Source organism: Platalea leucorodia, assembly GCF_965183815.1.
Source record: "Platalea leucorodia genome assembly, chromosome: 7".
Lineage (NCBI taxonomy): Eukaryota > Metazoa > Chordata > Aves > Pelecaniformes > Threskiornithidae > Platalea > Platalea leucorodia.
Window position 1 is genome coordinate 55,017,501 of NC_138829.1, and position 14,536 is coordinate 55,032,036.

Here is a 14,536-nt window from a genome sequence, read left to right on the forward strand (position 1 = left end):
TTATTACTGAACAGAATTCATTAAAATTAACTGGGTAGTCCTGAAATAGAGCATATAGAAAAAAGTCCAAGCTCTCCAGAGTTTTGATAGGAGAACAGCAAATTTCAAATAAGCACCCAAACACTGGGGAATTTCAGTCTAAATGATAATTGCCTTGGACCAGAGGAACTGGTGGCTCCCTTGACATCATCTCCCTTAATGGAAATGTTTATTGGGGACTGTGAGCATCTGGCAGGAGATGCTCAGTGCTTTCTGGGATCTAGCCCTGGATTTGGAGATCTCAGAGGAGCAGCTGTTTGGGTGAGATTTCCTGGGCTGGGACAAATTTCAGTCTCAGAGATATCAGAAGCATCACAAACCAGGCAGCTTGACTGTGAAGTTTATGTAGGATAGAAACACAGAAATTAAAGAAAAAAGAAAATCAGGAAAGAAAATTCAGCAGAACACTAGCATTTTTTAATGGCTTCAGAGCTTGTTTGGCCTTTTGAAGGAAGGTCTTATTTTAACCAAAGCATTTGCCATCTGTTAATGAGCTGAACTGGGTGTCATTTATGAGTCTTGGTCAAATCCAAAGTGTGAGTGACTGCCAGCAATCTCTATGGAATAAGGAATTGCCTTATCATCAGAAGGACTGAGATCTGACACTGCCACTATGCTTTAATTAAAAAATTAAATAGCACACATTAAAAATGCAGTTACATGACCCATCGACGCTTCTCAGACAGCTAAAGGCCTTTGGACCCTGGCTTTATTCACCTGACATAACACCTGGATCCCACAGTCACCTGGGTTATGGATTATTATCCATGAGCAGAAGGTGACTGCCAAGAATCTAAGGCTTTCTAATTAGAATGAAAATTCTACTTCAAACTGATGAAATATGTTATCATATATTTATGAAAGCAGATGTTACAATATGATGGAAATAAAAGAAGTAGTGAAGTAATTATTATAACAAAGAAGCGGAAGGCATATTAATTCTGCTAGTCTTTCAAGTGGTGCGGTATGAGCTAGTTTCTGGTATGCTCATATTTGCTATGCCTTAGGAATGAGGGAAAACCAACCTCATCATGTCCTGGAAAGGCATTAAAAATAAAAATAAATTCCTGTGCAGTTCCTGGGACTGGCCATGACAATACAGAGAATGCAAATTATAGTTGTGCATAAAAGTTTTAAGAAAGACGAATTAGAGGTTTTATTAGTGTTCCTTTGGTATTTTTCCATGGTCTTCTATTTCAGGAAAGGGTTTGTGTTTTTCCCTATCCATCAAAACCAATTCTATAACCTGCTGATTTAGTTTTTTAGGAACAAAATGGGGTTCAGAGCCCAAGATCTTATGCTGTCAAAAAGCCTATGTTACAACCCTTTTTTCCTGTTGCAGATCTGTCAGTTCGTATTCTAATCTCACAATTAATGTATGTAGACCTGTTACACAGCTTTAAATGAAATACTAAAAAGAGCTATGCTGACTGCAAGTGATTTACCTAGAAAAAAAGACAGTATTCTGAAGTATTAACTTAAGGAGACATGTTTATTTTTAATTCATTAAAATTAACAAGGAAACAGAAATACCGATTTCAGGAGAATCTTAGTAAACCAGACACAATGTTTACCTATTCTGACATTATCCAAATACTACCTTTTTTGTTTCCAGACTGCTAGCTACTGTGTGGCCAGTCAGTCTGGATACACTTCAGGAGAAAATTCCGGGTGTTGGAGGTGGGAGTCAGAAACAATCTTTCAGTCATATTTGAGATTTTCCTTGCTCTTATATGTTTTTTCAAAACATAAGTTCTGCTAATGATTCGGTGAATGCTCTAAGCTCTACCACTACAGATCTGTATTACACTGCATTACAACAAGGTGTAGTTGACTCAGAGGGGGCTGGACAGGAACCACTAAAAGGCATGAGACAACAAACTTCTCCAAGTTATTAAAGAAAAAAAATTATACAAACTTGTGACTGTGATTTCTGGTCATTGGCTGAATCAGCAGCTGCAGACACTTCTTAAACCTGTTAGGTATCTTCAGGGAGAAATACTTTCTTCCAATTCTTGAATCCTCTCTTCTCCTTCACCTCCTTCCTTTTTCCCTTTTCTCTGTCTATCAGTCTTGTGCCTTTCTGAGAGACCTTCCATGGGTATCATCTCCCATTGACCTCTGCCAGCCCGCCTCTAACCTTGGGGATGGAGAGCATATAACTGCTGCTTAGATGCTTTGACCACTGTCACTGGACCAAGCACCTGCCCTCTCTACTCCATGCTTTCCCAGACGATATATGCAGCACAGGGCTAGCTGCATCAGAAAACATACATATCCGTGCTCTTCTAGCATGGGTTCAGCTTACCCAAGCATATCCAGCACCCCTTCCCCCTTTTTAGAAATTACTTTTCTCAGTATTTAAGGGGAGGAATGCCGAGAAATTATCCTTCCCTCTCTCCTGCAGACTTCTCAGCAGATAGGGAGTAGTTAGAGCTTCCTAGCATTTAGGGTTTTCCAGCATATGTGTGCATGTTTCCAAGAAGCCTATTTCTTGAATATCCAAGTGTTCATCCAGAGGCCAGGCAAGAGGAGATCTGAGACTAAACTGAGTACTTTAACTGTTAGCCATTTGCCCAGCAGTGGGTGCTCCAAATGGCCCAGCACTCATGGATGCAATGATTTAGATCCCTAATGCAAGGGAATCCTGGCTGACAGCAGCAGATCTGGCTTGCCAGCAGGTTCTACATGGAAGTGTCCAGCTGGGCTGGTCCTTTCTGCTTTAAAGCTGACATGTAGAGCTCCTTCTGCTTATCGCACCTGAGTAAGAAGCACTCAGAGGCTGTGGCAATGGGAGCTATACACAAAGTGGACAGTACTGTCTTAGGGCCAGATTCTGCCACCCTTTCCAGAAGTAATTCTATTGCCTGTGAATAGTGATGTTGAAAGCAAGAGGAGTAAGAGACTACACGTGAATGAGAGAGGCAGAGTTATGTTGAGAACTCAGACATCAACCTTTGGGGTCTAAAAGATGTTTTTGAGCTGTGTAAGTAGCCTTCTCATTCCATGTCCAATAGCACAGTGCTGCATTTCCTCCCTCTCTCCAAGTTTTTGATGTACGTAGATCAGCTGGCTGGGCATTTCCTGGCTGTTACAGGCTAACTTGCAAAGCTGACCAGGTCAACCAATGTATTCAAGGCTTTTAGTTTGCTAATGTGGTGGCAGAGTATTTCCCACATCTCATAAATACCTATAGCTATGATAAAGAGGTGAGTGGAAGCAGCGGGACTGAAGCAGCATCCACTCTCAGTCACAGGGCCAGGTTTGCACTGGCATACAGCGGGTGGCAGAATTTGGCCTGGGTTGTGTAAAGACCAAGATGTGTATATGTTTCCTGCTTCAGGTAATAATGTGCTAAGTTACTACTTTATGCACAGAGGTATGGAAACCTTTTTTTATGTTTTTCCCTCCCTCCCTCCTCTTTCCGTTCTATGATCCAGACACCACTAACTGTATGGAGTTGATGACTGGCAGACTTTCCAAATGTGGTAAGAACTTCCTTCCCTTCTGCCTTTTCTCCTTCCCCAGCCCCTGCTGAGCAACATAATAATGCGCCGTCCTGTCCCTTCCACCTGTTCCCCTTCCCTATCCCTGCTCTCCCACGCTCTTTTCAAGACTACCCACCCTGTAACAGCCCACTATGTCTTTCACTTACCTGGTGGACACAAGCATATACCCCTTATTCTGTTCCTCCCCATCCATGCACAGATGCACAGGCTCCACCACGGCTTTCCCCTTCATAGCACAAGTGTGTGGTGTTGCACTTGAGATTCCCTCCCTCACTGTAACCCAGGCCAGTGATTTTCTTTTTCTTTCCTGGTTTTTTGTCCTCTTTTGTTTACTTGCTGCCTTTGATTCATGATTCTTCAGTCCCTTTTCTGCAGTGAAGCTGAATGCTGCCCTGCTAGCTGCTGTCTCCCTTGGTTTCCTGCTATTTATTGAGACAGGATTGCTATGTTATTTAATTCCCTTTTGCATCCACTCCCTTCTTCCCCAGATACCCCTGCGGTAAGACCCTTTTAAATCTTCCATGAGACACTGCATATTATCTGTTAGACACTTAGCTAGTGCAAATTGTCATAGTTCCAATCTGGTCTTGGGGAAGGATATTGTGTCTCTAGCTGGAGGAGTAGTGTACCTGCTGGAGATTCAGAATTTTGCTAGGAATGAGGAAAAAAAAAGTGTTTCCTGCAAAACTTGCAACTCAACTTGCTTGGGGTTCCATGAATTTTGGTTAACTTGTCCCTTGCCTTCCCTCCCCTTTATGCACACATGGACTCTATTCTTTCTTTCATTACCTGTGCCACTACTGACTCCTCCAAATACAATAGTGGAAATACCCAAATACTGTAAGAGAGAGTTTTGTCTTATTACTTATATCTTGCACAGAAAGGCTCCGTACAAGAGAACTCTGTTCTCTTTAGATTTCCATTCTGGTATCTAGGTTGAATTCAGATATCTCTGTGAAAGGGAACACAAGCTGTTGAGGAAGTGATCACTGAGCTAGTATTGCTCTCCAGCTGGACCTGTGACGCCTGCATCATCTCTTCGTAAACTGAGGAAAGTTGTTCTGGAGTTGTTGTGGAGTCTGTAACAACAAAGGACAGTTGTCATGGTGGAGATAATATTAGGTTTATGCGTGTGTGACTGAGGCAGAATTTGGCCTGTTTCCTGTATTTCAGATGATCTCTTTCCCTTAAGTTGCAGCTTTGCTGGTGGGAGTTTTTCCTTTGCTCTGAAAGGAGCTCTGATTTCTTATTTGAGTTTTCTGGGTTATACCATTTCTGATCTCCTCATGAAGACTCGATTTAAGTTGTAGGCGGACCTCCAGCTTCTTCTTGAAGGCATCAGACAGCAAATCCCTCTTCTCCCTCAAGTCTCTGTTTCTTGCCTGGATCTGGCATTCACATCATACGAAAATACTGAAATGCTGATTCTACTGATTGCTTGCAAGTTAATTGAGCTATACAGATAACCAGTACTCTGCATTCTCTAGATAGAGAGCATTACTGCTCACTCCCAGTTCAGGCAGACCCTCCAGCTGTCACAGTGTCAGCATCAATCCAACAAGGGACAAAGAAGACAAGGTGAAGGCCAGCAGAGAGACTATTTTGTGGCAGCTACAGCGCAGACAGAGCACATATGTATCTCCAGAGAAGAGAAAGGATGGGTTATAAGGGTTTGACGGAGCTGCTTCCTTTAAATCATATTCCTGTTGGTGTGCTCACACACAACATAAGCAGTGGTGACTGCACCATGCTGAATACCACGCTCCTATATGAGTGAAGAGCTATTTCGTGTGCAGGAGAGTTTACCCACACTTTAGACAGGGGAGCAAAAGGGAATGATGCCAGCATTCAGTCTATTATTGGCAAACTGTCCTCTATGACTTTGGGGACAGGGTGAAGTTGACACAATGTTCATCTAGTAACAACAACTAGTGTAAGAAAAACTATACTGTGGTTTTTTGACCTCATCATTGTTCCATATTCTGAAAGTGAGCACAGGGCGTCATTTTTGCAAAAGAGTTAACACTGGAGCAGGAAGAGCTAATCAGATGCTTTATGCCTGGCTCAGCCATGTGAAAGCTCTGGTGGGAATGAGGAATATCTTTTCACCCACTATAAAACATTGAATGGTGTAATTAACAGCAAGGCAAATTTATTTAGTCCTTTAAATGTTGTCTCATCTTCTGCTAGCAGTGGTCATTAATCTGAGAAGTGATTTTGCATATAGCCATTGGCATTGAAAAAACAGTTAATGTTGAACAGCAAGGTTATGTCATAGGAGCTGCCAATATCCAAATGATGCAACAGCTGCTCTATCAACCCTACCTGTGCACACGAGAAAACTCCTGCCAACCCTTAATATTTCACAACAGAAGAAAATAATTTGGCTCATAATAAAGTTGAAATGCACGTTGGAGTGGAATATTTTATTTTATGTTTCCACCCATTTGAGCAGGGGAATAGGCATTTCTATTGTCAGAAAGACTAAACTGGTTTCCATGAAGTCTTTCATATCTGTTCATAAGATTAAATTTACCTTGTAAAAATTAAAACCTTTACATTTAAAATGCAGCTGTAACCTGAAGACTGCCTATAGGAGTGATACCTTCTAACTTAGCTGATCTATTCCTTGTGTGCATTCAGAGCCAAATTAGTTTTGTGCCAAATAAGCTTTACCACTTTATGTGCTGCCGTTAAGCTTTATAAAATCAACACAGCTGTAAAAGAATGAACTGGATTCTGTTTCTTTTGAGGCAAGATTGAGAGAACTGTTTACTACCATCTAATCTGGTATTTATCTCACCGAAGAGTAGGTTGTATAATTGACAACGAGGTTCTAATAGGTTCTGCAGAGCCTTTACGTAAAAAAAACAAAAAAAATCAAGATAATACACAAACTGGAAAGCCCTCCAGCTTCAACCACAAAGCTGGGAATTAGAAAGCAAATATCGTTTTAGATTGAGCACATTGGATCTGGAGCCATTGATATACACCACACAGAAGCCCACAGCTCCATGTCAGTAGTCCTCGTTCAGAAAAGCCTGTCTTTACAAACTTTAATGATTTTAAGTCCTTTAAATAGTGAGCTAAGAATTTCTTTGGGTGGTTGACTCAGTAGTAAAGCTGGTGTATAGCCTTTGATAGCTCCCCTTCCTGGCCATCCTCAGTTTTTTGGAGTCCTTAGTAAGTACGTTTCACCAAGATGCTGGCTGCTGGCAGAAAGCTCTGAAAAGCCTGCCTTATTCTTGACTTTACCTTCTGAGAAACATCAGGAAGCCTGTAAGCTTTCCAGTCTCCATACTGTAGCTGTCTGGGGCTTAATTTTATTTCCAAGTAAGGCAATCTTTGCTTGTTGCTTTCCCTCATGACTCTTAGGAAAGTCTTCAGTTACATCAGTGGCACTTCCATGGAACTGGGTGACGATAAGAGAAGGAAAAGGTTATACATATAACTAGTGCAGCTCCAGTCAAGTCATGCTATCATGTTAGGCACTGCACAAACATATGTTCCTGCGAAGTCCTAGACCATAACCCTGTGACAACAGGCTGGCTAGAAGACCTCGTGTTTATTCTTAAGCATCCTGTGTTACCGCTTACAATTCAAAACCTTGATTCCTGGCACCAGAGTTAAACAAAAAGCTTTACGGATCTTTGTGTGTACCAGTGGCTATCACCAAAATGACCTGATCAAAGCAGAAGCACAGCAAATCCACTTGCCTTTCATATCTTCCCAATGTATCTCACTCAGATCTCTTGCTTCTAGTGTTTAGGACTTGACATAGCTTCCTATTCAGAGCCATCTGACCTTGTCCCCCATGGCCAGTCATCCTCTGTGCACACAGAGCAATTGCACTGCAGTAAAGGCTTCTCTTCATAGCTCCTTGCAATCACAGTTTGATTCATACAGATGCAAGCCCGTGTCAATAGCATCCCAAGCTACTTGAGAAATAAGGAGACGTTTTGTAGTTTAAAACTGGTTACATCATATTTGGGTTGCAATTGCAGCATGTAGCTTTGTGAGTGCTAATTTAGAGACTTTAGGTGTTACTAGCAGCAGCAAATAGCTGGATTTGGTGCTCTTGGAAGTGATCCTGATCCATATTGGCATTAATTAGAGTAATCTTGCTTCTCAAGAAGTAGCTATTTGATTGAAGAGGACACTAATGATTTGCGTTCATAAAGTCATAACTGATGGCAGAAACACTAATGCTGAAACCTGCAGAAAAAAAGTGTGCTGCCCTCCCAGCTGAAACTGTTACACTCTGAGGTAGTCAGAGCAATATTTTTTTAATTAGCGTTTATGAAAAATGTGCTGGGTACTGGTCTTCCTGAGCATGGCTGATTCTTCAGTCTAAATTGTGACCCAAATGAGAGATAAAAGGAAGAAGAGCCACCTGAAAGATCACATATTCGTTCATAATGGGTGGATCACGATAAGTAGGATAAGTCAGATTTTCCAAAGTGTTCAAGCCAGGTTTCCCAGTTATCCTTGCCCGTTCTACTAGTATCCTTTGCTGTGCAAATGGATGGCTGACTCCCCTCACATTGTAGTCGTATCTCTTCATTCTAGTGTTGTGTTGGGGAGACATTTCTTTTCCAATTCGTGACTCATGTTTTTGCACTGTAGAAGAAGAAGGTAGCAACAAAAATGGCAACTTGGCACTAAAGATGAATCCAGATGTATTGAACATGGTACACTGAACATTGAACATCTGACATGGTACATGTCAGATCCTGTTTTGACAGCTATGGCTAGATTTTTACTGTCCGATACAAGATCTTTTCCTCTTTCTCTGTAATAATATCTAATGCAGAAAACACAGATCTCTCTCTCTCTCAATTAAGATCACAGTACTTTATTTATGGCAGGCAACACTTCAGGATGCTCCATGTGAATATTTGCTTGCTGTACTAAGCTAAATTTGAGATGGCCTCCCCAGAAGATTAAATCATATTTTGGAGAGATTGATTCAGAGGAAATGAGGAGGCAACATTTCACCAGCATACACAGGTCGTTTCTCTCCTTAGGAACAGGTCAGAGAACTTAAAACCCGTAAGATCATATTTGAACATCCATCTGGCAGGAAAGGACAAAATCATATTATTAAGTGCCAATACATTTCTGACATTTTTATGGACAAAAAATTGGAATGAAGCAGCAGAAGTCTCTAAGATAATGGAGAGCAGCAATACTGTCATCTGCTGTGGCTTTACAAGTGTAGGTCGTCAGCTTCCCCTCTCAGCACACACTTGTGCAGGCAGATCTTTGTAAAAGGACAGGCAGATACAAAGAATTCTTGGGCTGAGTCCTTTACCAGCCAATTTGCCAGAACAGCATGATTCCACAACAGAATCTGGCATCTCTTCATCCCACCACTATCCTTGCCTGCTCTTTCAGTGCCACCAGCTGTCCAAACAAAGGTATGATTCCCTCCTCTCCCTCATGTCTCCTTTTTTGAATGTTATGCGGTGGTGCTGGATTGGCCAGAGCTATTAATCAGTAATGGACATGTTTGTTTTCTAATTAATTACTCATGCCTTAGCTCTGCAGAAGGTAGCAGCAAGGAAATACGCCTCATCTGTTTGGGTCTTTGCTGCCTGTGTTCACCATTCCCTAACTCATTACCCAAGAGCTACCTGTCTCAGTTACATTGTCTGTGACAGGAGAGGCTGAACTGCATCTCAGTTTCTCTATATGTTTGAGAGAGAGAGAGAGAAAATGTGCAAGATAGAGGCAGAATGACATCTGGATGCATCTGGCTAGCCACAAATATTGGGCCACCCTCCTGCAGAGGAGACGGGATGTTTTAGGGGAGTAAGAACAAGGATGGGTTATAGAGCATTTAAATGTCAGGTTGGTTATTCAGATCTGCCCAGGTGTGTAGCGATTGAAAGTTCCCATCATCTGCTGGTAGCACAAACATCTGTGCCAACAGTGTGTGATAATCTGAGTAGTTCCTACCAGCAGTCTGTTTCTGCAAACGCTGTTTTTAGCTGGCATTTTTACTGGCAGAGTCTAAGGACTCTGGAAAATAAGCTCTGTTCTTACCTTTGGAAGTCACCTTTCTCAGTTGCAATTCAGGTGTCCTGCTAAGAAACTGGAGTTGTTCTGTGGACTGTCTGTCTCCATTTTCTAGTCCTAAACTGAAATGAACTGTCCCATTAGGTAACTAACTGGGGAAAGAAACAAATGGGAAAACTTGTTCTGGTCAATCTGTTGTGACAATTTATAAATCCCCTAAAAACCACATCCACGTCTCTTGAAATGCTTTCCTGACTTCCTATATTTTTAGACAAGTACCAGTCTTGGCATTTCTGCAGTTTCTTCAGCTCACTTCAGGTGGCCTAAAATGGGTTCACAGACTAGAAGGAAGTTCTGCGTGATGGCCTCCAGCAAGACATTGCAATGGCCTTTCTGTCACCCTTCTCCAGTCTAGAGGGAAGCCTCATGCATCCAGCCATTAAATGAGAAAAAATTCTTTCTGTAGCCTTCTTCAGTAGTCGGTGAGCTTATTGAGGCATCTCTCTGATTTGTATTTGTACAATGCCTAGGCTAGGGGCTCTTTAGTCTGGAGGAAGACCCCTACATGATATTACAACTAAACAAAGAGGAATAGGCCGCTTTTATCTTTTTGTCATCCCTTTCACTGCATATACTCCTGGAGTGGGTTCTGTATTTTAAGTCTTCTGTTTTCAAAGGCAGAAGGGACTCTGCCAACAGAAACCAAGCAAACAGGCAAAAAATGCCTAGTCTTAACAAAGAGGGCTAGAACTCTGTCAAAGTAGTGAAATGGGTTTGAAAGGGAATGGATTATCACCCATCAAGAGAGTTTTTCAATGCTTTATGTGAAAGGAGTTGGATTTTTGTTACATGATTCACTGAAACCACAGCTGCTATCCAAATACAGAGCAAGCTAGCGATGAAAAAGACAAGGGGTTAAAGAGAAAGGAGTGAGTATAGGAAGAAAACCTCAGAAGCAGAGGCAGGCAGAAGACAGTCAGAAAGGATGCGAAAGCAACAAGGGAAGGAATACGGGAAGTCAGATTGACAAAGGGTGTCCGTTTCCAGTGGAGACCTATCTTTTCCCATGCACTTTCTCCAAAAGCCTCAGCTAAAAATGCAGAAACCCAAAATTTCTCAGGCTATACAGACAGGAAAGGCAGAGGATAATCCCACAGATGGCATATTTGTTTTGTGCAACTTTGTGTTCAGCACCACAAGGATTAGTGCATTCAAAATACTTAGACTTGAGAGAGATGGTTTCACAGGAGAAGGAAGTGCCTCAGGGTTTGCTTCCATTAAGTCAATGGGAGTGTTGCTATTTGCTTCAATGAAAACAGGACCAAGTCCTTATCTGACTGTCTTAAAATGTTACAAAACAGCAGGCTTTAATCAGTGACTGAAGCCTCCAGGCTTGTCCTGAAGCTGCTTGTTCACTACCTCCTGTTATTTCCGTGGAGGACTCTGAGGGTCTTTGCAAGGTCAGGGCAGAGTTTTTGCAAGGTCGGAGCAGGGTCTTTGCAAGGTGCATCCTTTCCTGGTGTCACTTCTGGTGTCTGGAGTGAATCACCTCATTTTCTCTTTCCTCTCTTACCTGGGTGCTCCACTTCCACTTTGCTTCTCAAACCTGTGACACCACTGGGGCTAGGTCAATGTCAGACAGGCCTCCTAAGAACAGCAGATGAAATACTGAGGACTGGGTTGATACAAGCCACCTGCCCAGCCTCCTTTCGCATTTTTGTGTCTGTCTCCAGCCCTGTTTCTTCCTTTTAGTGCCTGCTGTATTCAAATGCATTCACAGTTTTGACTGCTTTCGTGATATTTGGCCATAACAGTGCTGCACACAGGTGCCACAAACCAGTGCCTTCTCCATAAATATATTTCTCTAGCATCCCTTCAATACATTACCCTTTCATAAGCTTCAGTGCTTGTTTTCAAAGCCATTCCCCTTCCCCATCTTGCAGCATACAGCTCCTTGTTCTAACTCAAAAATGCACATATCCATCTCCTCCTAATAGACGTAACCTCTGAACCTGCCCTCCTGCCTCTGATCTCTTCTCCTTCTCCTTGCTACCCTTCATGCCTTCTTTGCTCTGTGTTGATGAACATTTGCTCTCAAGGGAAAAGAAGACCTTAGTTACAGATGCATGAAACACTAGGGAAGTTTTGAAAAATCAGTGACCTAAACCTTCATTCCTGTCCAGAGGAAATGGGATGTCATCTCACTTTCTGAAATAAGAAGCAGCCTTTTTGAGGCCCCCAGATGGACTTACAGGTGTAAAAGCCTATCACACATTTTGCACTGAATGCTAGGAGTGGAAGATTGCTGAAAAAGCTATTCTAATCCATCATCACCTGCATTTTCAAGTCATGTTTTACTGGATGTATAAGCCCAAAGGGAACTGAGAACTAAGAGGAGCAACACCACACACCATTTTCATGCTTCCAGCATAGCTGACCCATGTTTACATATCTCCAGAGAAAAATGTGAGGATTGTCTATCCAAAGATGAATATCCAGACCAGCCCAAGAGTGGGCTAACAAGCTGTCATGGAGACAACATCAACGCAGTGATTGTCTGTATTGTTTGGTGTAGGATAAGTTCTTTCTTGACTGCAGGATAGGAGAGCATTATTACCCAGTATTTAATTACAAGTCCAGATACTACAAAAGGCAAAGGAAGGAAAGGGTTAGTGAAATGGCCTATTTTATTTTTCAGTAGCTCTTTTTAAACATCCCTAAGGATTTCTTACCTCCCATTAAAATTTTACCTGAAAATGCTGATTGTAAGGAATCCAGTGGTGATACAGGCAAAGAAAAGCAGACTGTTAAATACTTTTGCCGCAAGAAATCTCCAGGCACTTGAAAGCCAGTAGGGCATGGGGAGGAGAAAGGGTGGATGAAACAGGGGCTGCATATTTTAATAGGATGATTAAAAATCCTGTATCAGGACTCAGCAGATACAAGATATATAATTTAAAAAATGTTTTATTGCTCCATTCTTGCAAGTTGTACTTTTGTCTACTGTTCCTGTCTACATGAAAACAAAAAACTTCCCCAATTCCTGCAGAGCCCTGCTTACTCTGCCCTCTTCTTTCCCTCTAAGCTTGTTGAATAAACTGCTCAGCTGAATAACTAGAGATATTCCCCTCCCCTTTTCTCCCAACTTAGCAGTCTTTCCCTCTCCAGCATTTTTTTCAGTGCTCTTTTTCATTCTCTCTGCTGACTCCATTTGCTTATGAAGATGAGGGGTCCAAAGCCACATAAGAACCAGATCTGCCCACATTCCTGCACTCAAGGCTGAGTGTTTGCTTTCTTTTTTTCTTTCTTTTCATTGAAAAAGAGTATCCACCTAAAGAAGTAGAAATGAGTCTTGAGCAGATAGAAATGAGTCTGAGCAGAGCATGTGCCCACAATCCTAGAACAGTTTTAGGGAGGCTTAAGGAAATTGCTGAAATAGGAGTCATAGATGTGGAACAGATATCCCCCTTCCAAAGCCTTTGCATGCATGTGGAAGGAAGCAGGTGGAGCTCACGGAGGTCTGACCCCGAAACGACTGAGAGTTTGATAGCCCTTCTCTTCTTAGCCAGAAATTGAGAGATGTGCTTTGCCTGGCTATTTGTTTGGGCCCATCTCTAAGGCTTCAGTCACTTAGGTCAATGATGCCCTTCCAGAAACCAACAGCCATTTGCTTGTGGCATTGGTGTAACTGAATGCACAGACAGAACCAGGACCAGCAGTAAGTCAACCACAAAGCAGCAAGTCGAGGAAGACAAGGAATGAATTGGATTAATAAGATTGAGATCCTTCACTGTATATGCTAGCCATTTGATTTTTCTCAATGCCTGTTAACATGCAGAGGAAAGCAGCAACTACCTGGTTAGCACGAGGCAGAAAAAAAAGAGTAACATTCAGTTTTGCAGAGCACAAATACTATGTATTTCCTCTTTCTTTGGAAAAGAGCAGTTGATGTCTGTCTAGCATTTTCCATTAGAGAGTAAGAAAGCACTAAACAAGCTCTTCAGACAAGTTACCATGCACAGAAAGTACTTGCCTGCTGTAGTAACTGGTTTGCTTACGTTTGTAATGAAAGTGAAGGGAAATATAGTATTACCAAGCCAACAGTGTCCACCAACTGTGGATAAATAGCAATCTCTGCTATGAAGAAACCCCTTTGCTCCCGACTGAATGTTCCCATCTCAGGGACGAAAGGTTCTACTCTTCACAGCATACCACAGCATTGGAAGGCAGATACAAGGAGCCCGTTTCCTTCTGGGAGCTGGAGAATGAAATTACTTAGGTGGGATATAAATGATTTGAATTTGCTAGAACAATGGAGCCAACAGTCCCAATATTGAGAAAAGCATCATGGGGTTTTAATGATCACGAACAGGCATCGCTTCCATGGTGTATGTTAGATAAAAAACACCTTCAATATCCATGTTCAGAGAATTTAGTGTGACCCCTCCTATGTCTGATCAGGATTAACGCCCCAATCCAAGAAAATTAAAAGGCACTAGAAATGCCCCCAAAAGGCTACCTTTCCAGTACTAGCTGGTCCCTTTCCCTCAGTAGCACCCTAGACCCTTTCCTCAGGTATGACCTTCCACATGGGACTAGATTAACAGCATACAACCCTGCTGCCTGGAGGTCCAAATGGCATGAAAGATTGTATTCATCTGCACAGTGCCCAACCCATGTTAAAACTGCAAGCTGCTCTAATGAGATACCTGTTCTACTAGCACGCAACCCTACACTCCTCTCTGGCTCCTAACTCCACTGGAGGGAATGTCAGTGTCATGGAGGCTGTATTGTAGAGAGAACATAAATTCAGGACGAGGAGGAAGTAGTTCTTGACCCTGATTGGCCCCAGAAATAGTTAGATGTATAACAGCCTGCTTCCACAATGCTTTCAGCATCTTCACTTCCAGGTACCTGTTGTAAGAAGGGTCTGAAGGTGCGTAGAAGCTTGCAAGTACAAGCCACAA

At 42.2% G+C, this 14,536-nt stretch overlaps 1 protein-coding gene across 1 annotated transcript in view; it reads left to right on the forward strand.

Moving 5' to 3' along the window:
- The window catches only part of BRSK2 (BR serine/threonine kinase 2), a gene marked incomplete at both ends in the record, with an annotated part of 323,936 nt that overhangs the window by 308,491 nt on the left and 909 nt on the right, over window positions 1-14,536 (forward strand). The gene's annotated exons all lie outside the window — the stretch shown is intronic.